The sequence below is a fragment of the Xenopus tropicalis genome, chromosome 9 (assembly GCF_000004195.4).
Source record: "Xenopus tropicalis strain Nigerian chromosome 9, UCB_Xtro_10.0, whole genome shotgun sequence".
Taxonomy (NCBI): domain Eukaryota; kingdom Metazoa; phylum Chordata; class Amphibia; order Anura; family Pipidae; genus Xenopus; species Xenopus tropicalis.
Window position 1 is genome coordinate 30,419,460 of NC_030685.2, and position 15,319 is coordinate 30,434,778.

Genomic DNA, 15,319 nt, shown 5'->3' on the forward strand with positions numbered 1-15,319 from the left:
GAAGAAAGAAATGGAGCTATATACATAGAAAGGCCACTCTGTTATATACAGTATATACATATGAAGTTTTTCTGCATCCCATTTATTATTATTAACATTATTAACATGCATTTATAAGGCACCAACATATTTTGTAGCGCTGTACAATAAGTGGGTTTATATATTGTACATACATACTTACTGTACATACAAAAAAAACAATAATACAAGCAATAAAACAACGAATAATACCAATACAAAAGGGTGAAGAGGGCCCTGCCGTGAAGAGCTTGCAATCTATATGGATAGGAGGTTAAGGCACAAGGTGTGGCAACGGGCAAGATCAGAATTAAGCAATGTAAGAGATGTAGGACAGGGTATTGCTTTAAGCAGCCTACTGTGGTTGTGCTAACTTAATGAGGTAAGCTTCTCTAAATAAATGTGTTTTTAGAGTTCTTTTGAAGGCAAAATGATTGGGAGAAAGTTTGGACACATTGTCCACAGGCATACCTTCAGCTCTCTCAATAGTGCCCTTAAGTCTCCCCATAATTCTCCTGTTCAGATGATCAGAAGCCTCACCGGAAAAAGAAAAGCTGAGCTCTGTAAACAAAATTCCCATAATGCCTCGCTCCTGCACCAAGACCCCTGTACATGCTCGGTTTGTAGTCAGCTTCCTGCTGATTGGGTCAGATCCACATTTCTAAGGAAGGGAAAGTGAGTTCTTATCATTCTTATGGGAGGGGGGAGCAGGAGAGGGGAGAAAGCTGCGTAGATTCTGGCACAGGAAAAAAGTAGTGTTTAGGGCTGTATTTACATAGACCTTTCTGCTAAAGCTTACTTAGTTTTTACCTCTCCTTCTACTTTAACGTTTTTCAATTCAAAATAAACTGTGACTGTAACCTTGGTACTGCAAACTAGTTAATATGCAAATGTTGTAAATGTTATTTTTCATCTGCTTTACTGTTTTGTTTTGTCTGTGGCACAGCTATGTGACTGCAAATAACAGTTCGGAGCATCTGTTGGTCAGGAAAGTGTTTGGGAGTACAGCAGAGCACAGATCCATACACATACACAGTATTAATCCCTGTACTCCCGGTACTTCAGCCTAAGCTTTTTTTAACAATCTTGATGACAACTGCCAAGCATATACTGTACATTGGGATATGTTTAGGGCCCCCCAAGGGTCGCTATTGGCTCTGCACAGTCCCAGGAAACCTGCACAGCTGATTTTCTCCCTTCTGAAATGATCTATTTTATGCATGTTTTGTTGCCTTTCGTGCTCTAACAAAGCAATCATATTACTTTTTGTCACAAAGCTAGAACTATTAGTGGTACAGGCATGAACTAGAACACTAACCTGCTTGAATAATAAAGGTGCTTACTCGTATTAAAAATAGCCTTATGCATAAATAAAAGTACATAAATGATAAAGTCCAAACACTCCCAATAATTTGACTTCAATAAATATTCACGGTGGGGTGCTGCCCCCTTAATCTGCTGGTCCCAAGCAGCCAAATCAATCATTCATCAGAAAAGTATCTGAATACAGCACTCAACAGCCCTTGAGAAAGTCGGGACACTGACGAAACGCATTGGGAATGCAACAAAGGACTGTTCTGATGAAAGTGCTGGTACAATCTTACACAATAAGAACAAGTCCCTTCTTTTATGTTGGCCTAAAGTAATAGACGGCTAAGTTGGGGCATTGTTTGCAATTGGAAGGGAAAAACTGATTCCTGATCCTGTGAAAAAGAATGTTCCTGGCGGTGCCATAACGGATCAGAAGGGCTAATTTTTCTTTTGTATAAAAGGGGGAAGCTGAGAGGGCTCACTCTTCTTCTTCTTCTTGGATTTCACCTGGGCAGAAAGGTGAAAGAAGGTTAGAGTCTGGGCTGAACAAACAATGTGGTTTAAATTTTTATGTCTTTAAGATCCTACCGTGCTATGATGGAACTTGCCTCATCATGGTGCATGAAGTTCCCGAGATAATGACAACATGTTACAAAAAAAGGCCAAGTGCCGTGGCCAGGGGTTGCTAAATCAGCAACCTAGACCATAGTTATTCCACCACTGGCTCAAACTGTTCCGGTTATTTTGTATCCTGGACCAGGCAATTTGGGAAGAAATTAGGGTCAACCTGCTCTTTATAGTTGTTCAACGAGGTCTGTTCAATAGAACCTACAAACAAGAGACTTTCAGGCCTGTAAAGAATACTGATATTACTATGCAGGAACTTCAGTTTCCTTCATTTAGATGTTAATGAGTACTTTGATTATGCACACCTGCCTGGTTAGATACATCAGCGTACCTAGCAAGCTTTAATCACAGTAATACAAGGCAGCACTTGCAGAAAGCCAAAAAATTATCTTTTTGCTAAAAGGAAATCTGTTTTTCATTTGGATCTGAAAAATAAAATGTTTCCGATGCAGTAAATAATGTACTGAAATATCATATATATATACAATACCCCACTAAAAGGCTTTCCATAAAACAGCATTCCTTTCCAACATTTTGATTACAAAAGGTGATTCAGATGTTTTACAAACCTTCTAGTTCATGTTCCTTCTCTCCCATTCTCTATGCACCCTTCTTCCAGTCCTGTTTTTTAGGCCTGAATTCCTCTTCACATTAAATGATAATATGAAATAAGGTCTCAAAAAGGACTGGGGTGGATCATTATCTCCCTCATGACATGGGGTTGGTTGACAGCTCTGCCTTCTTATGCAATTCTCTTGTCCTCCCACATTTCACTATCTGCATCCCTATACAGGTATGGGATCTTTTATCCAGAATGTTTGGGACCTGAGGCTCAGGGGGCCTTCTATAATTTGTATCAACATACCATAAGTCTGCTAAAAAATCATTTAAACATTAAATAAACCCAATAGGATTGTTTTGCCCCCAATATGGATTCATGCAGCTTAGTTCGGATCAAATGCAAGGCACTGCTTTATTATTACAGAAAAAAATGAAATCATTTTTAAAAATTTACTCTATTAAAATAGAATCTATGGGAGATGGCCTTTGTGTAAGTCAGAGCTTTCTGTATAGTGGCATTCTGGATATTGTATCCCATACCTGTATTTGATTCAATCCCCATACTCCCCACAGTCTAAATGTGCTACACTATTTCCTTCCTATTTTTAACTTCTACACCCTTCTAGTCCTTGTTTCCCTTTTCTTAATTCACATTCCCTTCACCTTACACCTTACATTTTTGGGGGTTTTCCCACTTGCAGGCAATGCATCAAAACTAACATATTTGCACTCACACTTCAACACAAATAGGACGCAATTATGATAAATGTTTTCCAAGTTCAACTGGGGTCATTTCTGGTGTAAAAGTCACATGTGTGCCTAATTCTTCTATAGGAACCATGGAGCTACTGCCTGGTTTGGAGGTGGTAGTAGCTCCAGGGTTCGCCTGTGTCGATGGGTGCAGCAGTGCTCTATTCAGAACAGGAGGCAGGCAGTGCCGAGCGAAATGCTGAGCACAACTAGTGCAAGGAGTGCATGTGAGTGCAAGTACCTTTTCATGAGTGAGGGTTTATGTGTAACTAACTGCAGGGTAATTTGCAGGCATGCAACTGTGCTTTTGGTGGTAAATGACCTGTATTATCTCTCAGCCACCACTAATATCTCCAGTTACAGCCATTCTCTTTTTCTTCAACATTCACTCCATTACACCCTTTTACCTTCTTACGATCAAGTACAAGGTACTAGGGCTCATTTTACAGCAAGTGCAGCGTGCAAAGTGCACTTTCAAAAGCAAGCACCATGTTTTCTTTCCACAGTGTACCATTTTCCCCACAACTCCAGCATCATTGCGGATGCAAAGGGGCAATTCTTTTGATGCAATTGTGATGTGCCTACCGCAGTTGTGTTGATTTACCCAAATGTACACATGTGCCCATGTGCTTTGTTGCGAAGTGCACCACATTTTTTTCAAGACTGCTTGGCATCAGTTCCGGCATGCAAGTTACTTGTGCGCCATTTTCTTTCGGAGCAAGTCAACTTCACCAATTGACACAAGATACCGTGGGAACCCTGGAGCTACTGCCGCCTCCTGACCAGGTGCTAACTGCAGGGTTCCCTCAGTGCGGTCAATTGGCGCAGCAGTGCCCAACTTGGAATGGGAGGTATGAAGGACTAAGCAGCACCAAGTGCAACTATAGGGAGGAGCAAGGAGTGCATTTTCATGCCATACCTGTATTTAAGCAAAGTAAATATGTAACTGTGTTGTCCCTGGATGATGTTTTAATATACAAAGGGATATACTATTGTCTTCTTAAAGCCAAATCAAATGAAAGCATTTAGTTATTTTTAGAAAATGTGTAAAAGTAAGCACTGTATATTTATACAGGTTTCTATAAATCCGTCAAAATTATAATAGTTTATTTTTACTATAAATCGCTACTTAGGTCACCTTTGCGCATTACCCCCATCATTTTCATTTGAACAGAAACTGAGCTTGTTCATTATTTTTGTCTGACATCAACCCTGCCCTACTGTTATTTGTTAGCTTAGCAGCTTCACGTCATTATTTTAAACATTGGCAATTACAGCCTATTGCTAGAAACCAAAGGGAGGGAACGCTCCTACTCAGACGGTACTGTAAGGAAAAGAAGAATATTAGGCTTTAATGCATTAATTTAAGAAGATTACAGCACAGCATTCTGGATTAAATTCAACCTTACCCTTTTAATACTAAATTATAAACATTTGGTTATCATTTTAATACCCCACAGTAATCTTGGGATTAACAAGCAAGCATGGCGCATTGATATATTTTATTGCAGTATAGCAGACAGACTTACTCAGCGTTGACAAAACAAGTCTCTGTCTGTCTCTACTTCTCTTTCTCATATAGTCAAAGAGGCAGAGTTCAAAATGAAAATAGATATTATATTAGGTAATTATCTGTTGGAATTGAAAGTAGTTTTCTTAATACAACAAAGGCAGTTTTTAATGTAGCACTGGTTAAAGGGGTGATTGGGCTAGTGGCCCGGGGTCTAAGGGGTACATTTGGTAATCTAGAATATGATGGACAGTGCAGTTGTGGTGTAAGGGGTAAGGGGTTGCAGGCAAATTCAAGGAGGGTAGCTATAAGAATGGGGGGTTAATTTATATGGTCTATACAGAAATAAATATGGAAATGGTGTCTAAATATTAGGGTTGTTGAAAAGGACAAGCTCTAGTTTATGGTATTGAAACAGAGATGGTGGGAGAGAAGGGCGACAGTAGGGGTCTATTTATTGGACAGAGAAGGGTTGTGTTATTGTTTATATAGTGGGGTAATTCATGGGCCTAATGCAGAGTGAAAACATATGGAATTAGCAGAGAGAGGGGCTGCTGTAAAGCTCAATGCATTGGTCAAGAGCGTGACTGCTTTGAGTGGCCGATGTGGGGCTAACACTAGTAATGAGTGAATCTGCATTCATTTGCATTCAACATATTGCAATGGGACAAACTTTTTTGCGGTGACTTTTTTCACACAGAATACATTAAAGTCTCCGGGCGTTTTTTTCCGCTGCAATGTTTTTCATGCAAAATAGAATGTCTGTTGACATTTTGTTGCTGTGCTTTTTGATGGCAAAAGTTTTGCTCATGCTGAAATGTGGAATTTTGCAGCAAATCCATAATGGCAAAAACACTTTTTTCATCACTAGGTTATACCATCGGCTCATTGGAAATGTAACAGAGGCAGATAGCAGGATAAGGAGAGCTGTGAGAGTTAATCCTTTAGAATGTTGCCAGCCAGTGGGCCAAGGGCCCAGGAGACAGGAGATAAAATGTGTCTTAATGTAATGTTTCCGAAACTGTGAGGCTCACTTGCAGTTCTGCAGAGGCCCAAGAGGACTACTTACTCTCTGTGCTTCTTTATCTTCTGCATTGAAATGGTTCTGACATATGATTTTACACTAGAAAGCCGAGTCCACAGACAAGCTTTTTTATTTATGAGATTCCTGTGGTTCTGGATTCAGTTTTATTCCTATGGAGGTGATATGAAAAATATATTTAGCAGCCATGTTTGGGACACAAGTATCCTTGAATAGATATTTAGCAATGACATTCACCTTTACATTGACTAATTGTATGCAATAGATGAAGCTTTTCTAAACATGTGTTTCATTTAGTCTTCCTTATGCATTTTGTATTTCATTTTATTAGTTTTACTATTATATTATTCTTATTTTTCATTGTTTATCTTTATATTTAGACCCAGCAATGTGATAACACTTAAAATTCCTAGACTGATTTAAGTTAAGTTAAGTAAATATGTAAAATTAAAAATAAAGGCAAATTGTCTTAGAATTCTTTTGTCTATATCATACCAAAACTGGGAGGCAGATTTAACAAAAATCAAGTTTTTTACTTTTTTTACATTTCAAAAAAACTGGAAAATCTCGAAATGTGTGCCTATTTATTAAAAAGCCTAAATATTTGAATGTAGATAAATCTGCCCCTTTGTTAATTTTAATGGCAAACAATAGCTTAGAATCCTTTTTCATTAAGCACCCTGAATGGATTGGAATGATAGAATGGAACAAGGATTGACTTCACTACCATTATTTTGGATATTTGGGGAAGTGGGCCAATTTCAGCCCTATGCTGATTGCTACCCAGGGGATGTGGTAATTCCTTACCTAACATCCCTAAAGATCAGTGTTTCTAAGGATTAGTACAAGTAGACATCGATTTTTTCCAGCTAGTCGCTAAATTAGTCTCAGGTTTTAAGTTCTATTTCTTATGGTATTAGCAGGTATTGGGCACCTGAGCAAATGCCCATGTTCCAACCACTTCCTGCCCTTACATGTTGGGCCCTGTGCAAAGGTACACTGTGTGCAAAAAAAACATGGGGTTTTGCACCCTCTGGTGCTTTTAAATGTTTACTGTCTCATACAAATATAAGGAAGGGTAATTATATTAAGGACCAATGTGTTGATACTGCTGCTCATTACAAAATAAGCAAAAAGGGTACCATAACCACAATTAAGGAAACTAGATGCAGATAAGGGTCGTGAGTAGTGATGAGCAAATCTGTCCCGTTTCGCTTTGTCATAAAATTCCCAAAACAGCAAGAAAATTTACGAAATGGCGAAAAAATTAGCGAAATGCATTTGTCTTACAATTTTTTTTGTCCGTGTCTTTTTTGGTTGTCCGTTTTTTGTTTGGTTTTTTTTTTTTTTATCAACCGCACCCTTTTTTGACACGACCGTGCCCAATTTGATGTGCAGCGCAATTTTTTTCCATGCACTGCATTTTTATGCAGCAAAGTTTCATGGAACCTTCACGAAACAATTCGCCAATGGCGAAATGCGGAAATTTGCTGCAAATCCATGCTTGTCGAAAAAATTCACTCACGAGTCGTGAGTAATTGCTCCTCCCCCACATGGGCTGCTGTTTTTTGTACTGTGTGGTTTGGTGTGTAGGGAGGGACCAATAATAATTGTTCTGCATGATTAATGTCTAGTGGAGGGACATTTTTCTTATCTGACCCAAGTCAGAACATGAATGGGAACAACATGGATCTGAATGGTGCTGAGCTTGGTATAATGTTCCAGTCAGAAAGATTGATGCATCTTGATCACCCTGTAGCTGAACTGCTCGTAGCTTCACAGGTCAGTTAGTCAGATCTCTTTTGGTAGCCGCGTTAAAGCTCATATAGGAAGTGTTCTGTGCAAAATTGGATGTAAATCACCTTGGTTTTACCCTGAATACAGCCTTTTTCTTAAGAATTCCAGCATTTTGGCTGAGCTGTGCCTAATGCATCAAAACAAGCTCAATTGCACATGCAAATTGTGACAAATTACACTGAAAATTGGGTAATTTCTGGTACTTAATGTTAAAATGACATCTGTGTCTTATTCAGTAGGCACAAGTCTGTTCTGTGCCAATTGATGTCGCTGACAGAGGAAACTCTGGAACTACCACCATCGAGTGTCGGAAGCTTCAGGGTAACCTACTGTCAATAGGCCTGATGGAAACACCTAGAGCAACTATACGGAACTGCAAGCTTTGGACCTTTAGTGCCTTTAAATAATGGCATCAATTTGTGTAATGACTGTGCCCATTTGTATGCATCCCCACTGCACTTGCAGTCATAAATAAGGCCTTTTAGAGTATGGAACCCCTAATATGATTTTTTTAGCAAAGTGGTTAGGAAAGCTTAGCATGGGAAGGAGTCAAATCCAGTGAACATTTAAATTATGTGTTTGTATAAAAACTGAGAGTCTTAATAGAAACCTTCATTGCACTATTAAGGTAGGCAAAGAAAAATCAAATGGCAATATAAAAAGGCTAAATTATGTAATGATAGAGACCCTTAAAGTCGGATTTTACGGCTGCTCTAGATATCTTTAGTTCTTCTGGCAGCCTCAGAACCCATTAGTTTTCAAAGCAGCTTCACAGATAATGAGATCGTTGGTGGGTTAAGCCATCCAATGCAGGAGAATTTCATATCATATTTAGTTAGAAGGTACAATATCCACAGGCCAGTATGTATAAGAATTCATTTTCCAAATGCTGCCTGTGTTTTTATGACATGTGAAATATATGAAGCAATATCTTCCTTCCCTGAGAAGAACCCTGTTACATTAATATTTAGGCTTAAAATCAATGTTAGAAAATGCTGATAAAACCTGTGGTGGTTACCTTTATACATGTGTTTTCTGGTAGCTGCGTTCCCTGGCTTTGAGCAAAATAAAGACAAAAGGGTCATTTACAAACGTGTGCAAAGCACAATTAAGCCATTAACACATGATTCTTGTGCTGCAATTTTGATGCCCCTATTGACGCAACCGACTGCTGGAACTTTCGGATTTACTGTCACGTTCAGGGCAGCGGTATTAGCTCCAGGGTCCCCAGCATTAACAGGCACAATTGTGACCATTCAGCAGAAGAGGCAGGACAGATGCAATGATGCGTCAATACATGCAACATTTGTATCCATTTTAGTGCAACCACACTGCTGCGTTAAAAAAGAACTCTTAAAGAATATTCCCTTGTAAAAGCTTAAGATGCCCATTTATCAAGCAATCAAAGCTCCGTTCCTCTAATCTAAAGGGGTGGTCTCTGGTGCATGTGAACGCTTTTATGGGAAAAAAGAACATTCCCTATCTGCCTATAATCCCCTCTAATGTACTTGTACAGAGTAATCATGTCCCCTCGCAAGCGCCTCTTTTCCAGAGAAAACAACCCCAACCTCGACAGTCTAACCTCATAGTTTAAATCTCCCATCCCCTTTACCAGTTTAGTTGCAGTCTCTGCACTCTCTCCAGCTCATTAATATCCCTCTTAAGGACTGGAGCCCAAAACTGCACTGCATACTCAAGGTGAGGCCTTACCAGGGACCTATAAAGAGGCAAAATTATGTTCTCATCCCTTGAGTCAATGCCCTTTTTATATAAGACAGCACTTTATTTGCACTTTATAATTACAAATTATTTATGCTGTAAAAATGGTGTAAAAAGAGAGTGTAAAACAAAAGTTGCATTTATAAAGCCCAGTACAGGATGGGATCCATTATCCAGAAACCTGTTATCCAGAAAGTTCCGAATTACGGAAAGGTCATCTCCCATAGACTCCATTATAATCAAATAATTCTATTTTTTAAAATCGATTTCCTTTTCCTTGTAATTATAAAACAGTACCTTGTTCTTGATTCCAACTAAGATATAATGAATCCTTATTGGAGGGAAAACAAGCCTATTGGGTTTATTCAATATTTAAATGATTTTTAGCAGACTTAAGTTATGAAGATTCAAATTACGGAAAGATCCCTTATTCGAAAAACCCAGGTCCCGAGCATATCTGGATAACAGGTCTCATACCTGTATTTATCCTTATGTGTGATTAACACTGTGCATCCTGATCCCGGAAATCATTCATTTTGCCAAAAGTTTGCCAAATGCATTGAAGATAATGGACATTTTTTGCCTCATTTTTTCTCGTGCCAAATACATTGGAGTCTATGGGTGGTTTTTCTAGCACCAAATGCATTTGATTCAATGGTGGTTGCTTTCACTTTTTTTCTTGCACTAAAAAAAACAAACAAAATTTTCTTGGAAACAAAATTCTAGCGCCAAAATTTTTGCCACTCGTGAAACAATTTTGCCACAAATCTGTTTCAGATGAATAAAACTGCTCATCCCAGATTGTCATCACTTGGATTTTGCAGTTGACAAGAGCTTCCTTTGTAGAGGAAGTCAATTTCTGGCAACTTAGTGGTGATTAATGATGAGCAAATTTTTTTGGCAGGTATAGATTTCCTGCAAAATTCCGTATATTGCAATTGGATTTCTTTTTCTTAAAACTGCCATAAAAAGTCACTGTGACACAAATTTGTTGAGTGAGGAAAAAGTTGGGGTCTCATAAAAAAGTTGCAGTCGCATAAAAAAAAAGTCAGACATGTCAAAAAAATTGTGCGTCACCCGCATTTCACCAATTTTTTGCAGTTTTGTGAATTTTTCAGCAAAGCAAAATGGGACAGATTCACTCATCACTACTGGTGATAGGTACAGATGAGTGTATTTTTTTCGCCTAGGGCACCCGGCCGACATGGCCTGCCTCTGGTTTATAGTTAAGGATAATGAAAATGCAAGCAAGTACATTATAAGTTAGCATTTACAGACATATAATAAATAATAGAATATAGGGTTGGATCTTACAACTTATACTGTATATTAATCTATTGTTCTACTGTACATTTATTTATAAATCAATAAAGATATACATACATACATACAGTACATACAAAAGGGGGCTAGTGGACCAACTCATTGCTCCCAGGTATCAGATCTTTGACAAATTAACTTTACAGGAGGATGCCAGTGGCTGTTAAATGTTACACATATTCTATATAGACATCACTAGACTACATGTCACTAGAAATGCAAACATTCTTATACTGTTTCTCTGTACCATATTTAATGTGTCATGGAAGACAATGTCAAGATTCATACATCGCAGGGATATTTCCAAACTGAAATGGCTTGATGTCAGGCACACACAGTGAATTGACATATGTAAGCGAATTTGGTATGACTCAACAGAAGGGATTGTTCATATTGCTTCCTACAGATAAAACTTAGAGGAGCCCTCTAGCCTATGTACTCTATATATACTTTTTTTCAGCATAAGCAAAATAAATATAATTTATACATTTGGCCTCTTCTTTTGACCATGGGCTATCAGCATTTCTTAGATTTTTTAAAATAAAGCATGGAGTAACAGAGGATTGTTTTGCTTTTACACTTACTAACTCCCTTGTTATTAGCTGGGTTACTTCAACTAGAGATAATGACCTCTGTATAAACAACATATGCCACCCTTCACCCTTTTGTTGACAGTTTACATATAAGCAGAATAAGAAGAAGCCCATTATATATATATATAGTCTAGTAACTATATAAGTCTAGTAATAATACTATATAAGTCTACGTCAGGTCTACGTCAAATGCCTTTGTTGCAGCTGTGTAGCTAGAAGATGCAGGTAGGATTATGGAAAGCTCCTCCATAAGATCAGCAATTTCATATTAAGCACGTATTGTACAGATTAAACTTAAGAAAGTAGTTATTGAACTGACAAGGTGCGTAACTATAGAAGAAGCAACCTGCAATTAATGGGTGGCCAAGAAAGTGTAGGGTAGTGGGGCACTGACTGATATGTAGTTTCAATATGAGTTTTTGAAAAATGCTTTTTAGAGTGGGCCCTAATATGTTTGCTGTAGGGGCCCATTGACTTCTAGTAACAGCACTGAGCCTGACCACAGAGAATTGTTGGTGTCACTGCCAATGATCCCTCTAAGTTGTGAGGTGCAAAGCATGGCACCAGTGGGGGCAAGGCAGGCCCTGCCATAGGGCAGGCAATGAGAACAGGGATTATTTGCCCCCTATCCCTTAGCCACTTACTTAGATGTCTGAATAATGGTCAAGTTAAGAGAAGTAGGGAAAGAGAGGACATCAACATGCCTCTTATTGCCTGCCTTATATGAAAACAGTGCCACCAAATGCAGGCAATACTGTATTCATGGGGGAGGTGTCCCAAATGCAGTTGACAGGGCATGACGTAAAGTGCTTAATAAATGGGCGCCTTGCACTCGATTTTTGCAAATTTCCCCCCTTATCAGAATGTAGGAGGAACATCGGGCATTACACAATAGAGGCTCTGTCTATTTTGGGCAATGCTAACTAACACAACCATTAATAACTGAGGCATAAAGCACAAGCAACTTAAACATTTTCAGTCCCTGTGTAGCATGTGCAAAATTGCCTGCCAGTGTTTCTCACTTCGAGGAGGCCCATTCTAGGCATGAACTGACGGGCCCAAATAAATGTGTAGTTATCCACACAGTTGCTACGGAGTTAGCAACTAACAGTACCGCAGGGGCAACATGTCTTTACACAAGGTTCTACGTGACTAGACAGCAATAATATTATTTGGTATATGAAATATTTTAGGATCCACTGTTCTATGGCATGAAACTCTAGTTCTCTAAGGTCATATAAATCCTGCCTTTTGCTTCTTCACATTATTTTAGCAGCACATTCCAGCACTGATGATCAGCAGAAAAGAAGTGAATGTTCAGATGAAGTAAATCATCATATATGTCCAGAAAACATATTTAATGGCACATTACCAGAACCAGACAAGTTCCCTTTAATGGAAATGGCTGCACTCTGCTAGCAAATAGGATTCTATTCTGTGGTTTAGCACCTGACAATTGATGAATGTTCATGGGGCTGATATGGGTAAATTCATCACTAATAAATGTTTTCTGGGCCATCTTAGAGCTGTCTGCTCAAATTATTGCAGGGAAATGGATAGCCAGTGTTCATTTTAACATTTTGTGCCTTCCAGCAATGAACAAAAAAAAAATACAAATCCCCTCTATTTTTCTATGCCTGATTAAACATTATAATTTGTAATTTATCACTCTAATTTCTCTGTTCCTCTGCTTGGGTAACTCTCCTATTTGGCTTCTGAAAGAAAAACAACAGAGTCTAGGTCATGTGACATTAACCTCTTTTTGGGCTTTTTGGAGGCTGTAAGACAAACAGCCAGTGGCTCTCAATAGCAGTAAAATAGTTAAGCACACTCAAGCCATGCTCTGGGCGTATACAGTATATGATATAAACCATAGGATGCAGGGCCATTAGTAGTTATTAGGATGGTTTTTAAAAGAAATATTCAAAAGAGCGCCAATTTGGTAAAAGGGACGCCATTACAAATTTACAGTAAGTTTAAAAGCATGTATATTGGTAAACATGTATAGGATAATGGCACACACTTTTTAAAAATACCATATACCATGCAAAATGTTGTCAGTTACCTTCCTCACCTTACAGGTATATGAAACCATAGCAAGACAATTCCTAGAGATTCCAGACAGTCACTTTAATGAGGTATTGCAGCATTTTGCATGCCTTGCAAAAAAATACCCTTGTCACTACTAGTGATGAGCAAATCTGTCCCGTTTCGCTGCGCCATAAAATTTGCGAAACAGCTTGAAGATTTGCGAAATGGCGAAAAATTCACGAAACGCATTTGTCGCACGATTTTTTTTGTTGCACGATTTTGTATTTTTGTCGCCTGCTTTTTTTTTTACTTCCGTGCACAGGCTTTTTTTTACGGGACTGCACATTTTTAACGCAACCACGCTCTTTTTGACACACAACAAAAAAATTTTCACATGCAGCAAATTTTTCTGCACCAAATTTTCATGGCAGTTTCACAAAACAATCCGCCAATGGCGAAATGCGGACATTCACTGCGAATCCATGCCTGGCGAAAAAATTTGCTCATCACTGGTCACTGCCCATACCCAATCACATTTCAGAAGTCCTAGCAATATACAGGTATGGGACCTGATAGGTAGAATGCTTGGGACCTGAGGTTTCCCAGATAAGGCCAAATCCGAATCCAGCTAAAAAAGGCCAAATCCCAAACAGGCCCGGATTTGTGGCGAGGCCACAAAGGGCCGGGCCTAGGGCGCCACAATTTTAGGGGCGGCATGCCGCCCCACCGCAATGAAATTTTAACATTAAATGGCCATACAGAGCAATGGGGACTTCTCCCCACTGCTCCATATAGGAGCTTAAATGGCCGCACATGCGCACTTGCGTCGGTGCAGCGCGACAGGGAGGTTTGTTCGTGCATGCTCACCGGGGAGGGGGCGCGAATGGGGGGGGCCTTGGGGCTGGTGGATTTGAAATCCGGCGCTGATCCCAAACCAAATAATGGATTTTGTGCATCCCTAGATTAAACCCATATTACCGTATATACTCGAGTATAAGCCGAGATTTTCAGCACAAAAAATGTGCTTAAAAAGTGAACCTCGGCTTATACTCGCGCTCATACTCGCATATATACGGTAGATGGGAAATGTGAGCGTTACGCGCAACGACCTAACGTGCGCACGGCTTCTTGACAGCAGCGGCTGTATCGGCGCGCATCAGCATGGCATCATATGCGCGGCTTTATTGAAAATGGGCTTCTCACAGGTATGAGCATCGCCAGGGCACCGATGCAACGTGCATCGGTGGCGGCATCATACATGGCGGCATCTTATGTGGTGCTTCATGGGGAAGGGGATAAATGCATATTGCGGCCATTAGCTGTGTGTAACGGTGCGCTGTTGTGTGTAGCAGCTAAAATTGTTTGTGTATTGTGAAAGGCGGCACAGAGAGGAAAGGATGGGGGGGCTCAGTGTCCCGTCCCCCCCCTTCTCTATACACACAGCATGAGCCTGGAAATATGTTCAATATTTCAAAACAGGAATTGTCCCTGTGTCACAGTGAGCAGTGCTAATAATGGATGAGGCATATATCTAATGAACAGGTTGGAGTGGCACAGAAAGCAGTAGGTGTGTGGCACTGTGGCCTTTGAAGTGGGAGACCCAGGCTGGAGATTGTGTACTAGATGCTGCCAAGCACTTTCTCACACAACCCAAAGTAAATTTTAAAGAAATATTGTCATGATTTTTATGGTATACTTTTAGTTCTAAATTACACTGTTTACATAGCAAATAAAATTGTGTTCTTGAACCAACAAATGTATTTTTTGGTTGTAATATTGGTGTATAGGCGCCATCTCAGTGCATTGTGTCTGAGTCTGAGCTTTCAGAAGGAGCTGGCGCTACACATTAGAATTGCTTTCAGCTAACCTATTGTTTCTCCTACTCCCATGTAACTGGAGGAGTCCCAAGCCGGACTTGGATTTCTTACTATTGAGTGCTATTCTGATACCTACTGGGAGCTGCTTTATTGATGCTTTCACATTGTTCTGCTAATTGACTGCTGGGAGAGGGGTGATATCACTTCAACTTGCAGTAGCGGC

The 15,319-nt window shown here is 39.5% G+C and overlaps 1 protein-coding gene across 2 annotated transcripts in view; it reads left to right on the forward strand.

Moving 5' to 3' along the window:
* The window catches only part of elfn1 (extracellular leucine-rich repeat and fibronectin type III domain containing 1), a 340,145-nt gene that overhangs the window by 308,232 nt on the left and 16,594 nt on the right, over positions 1-15,319 (forward strand). The window lies entirely within an intron of this gene.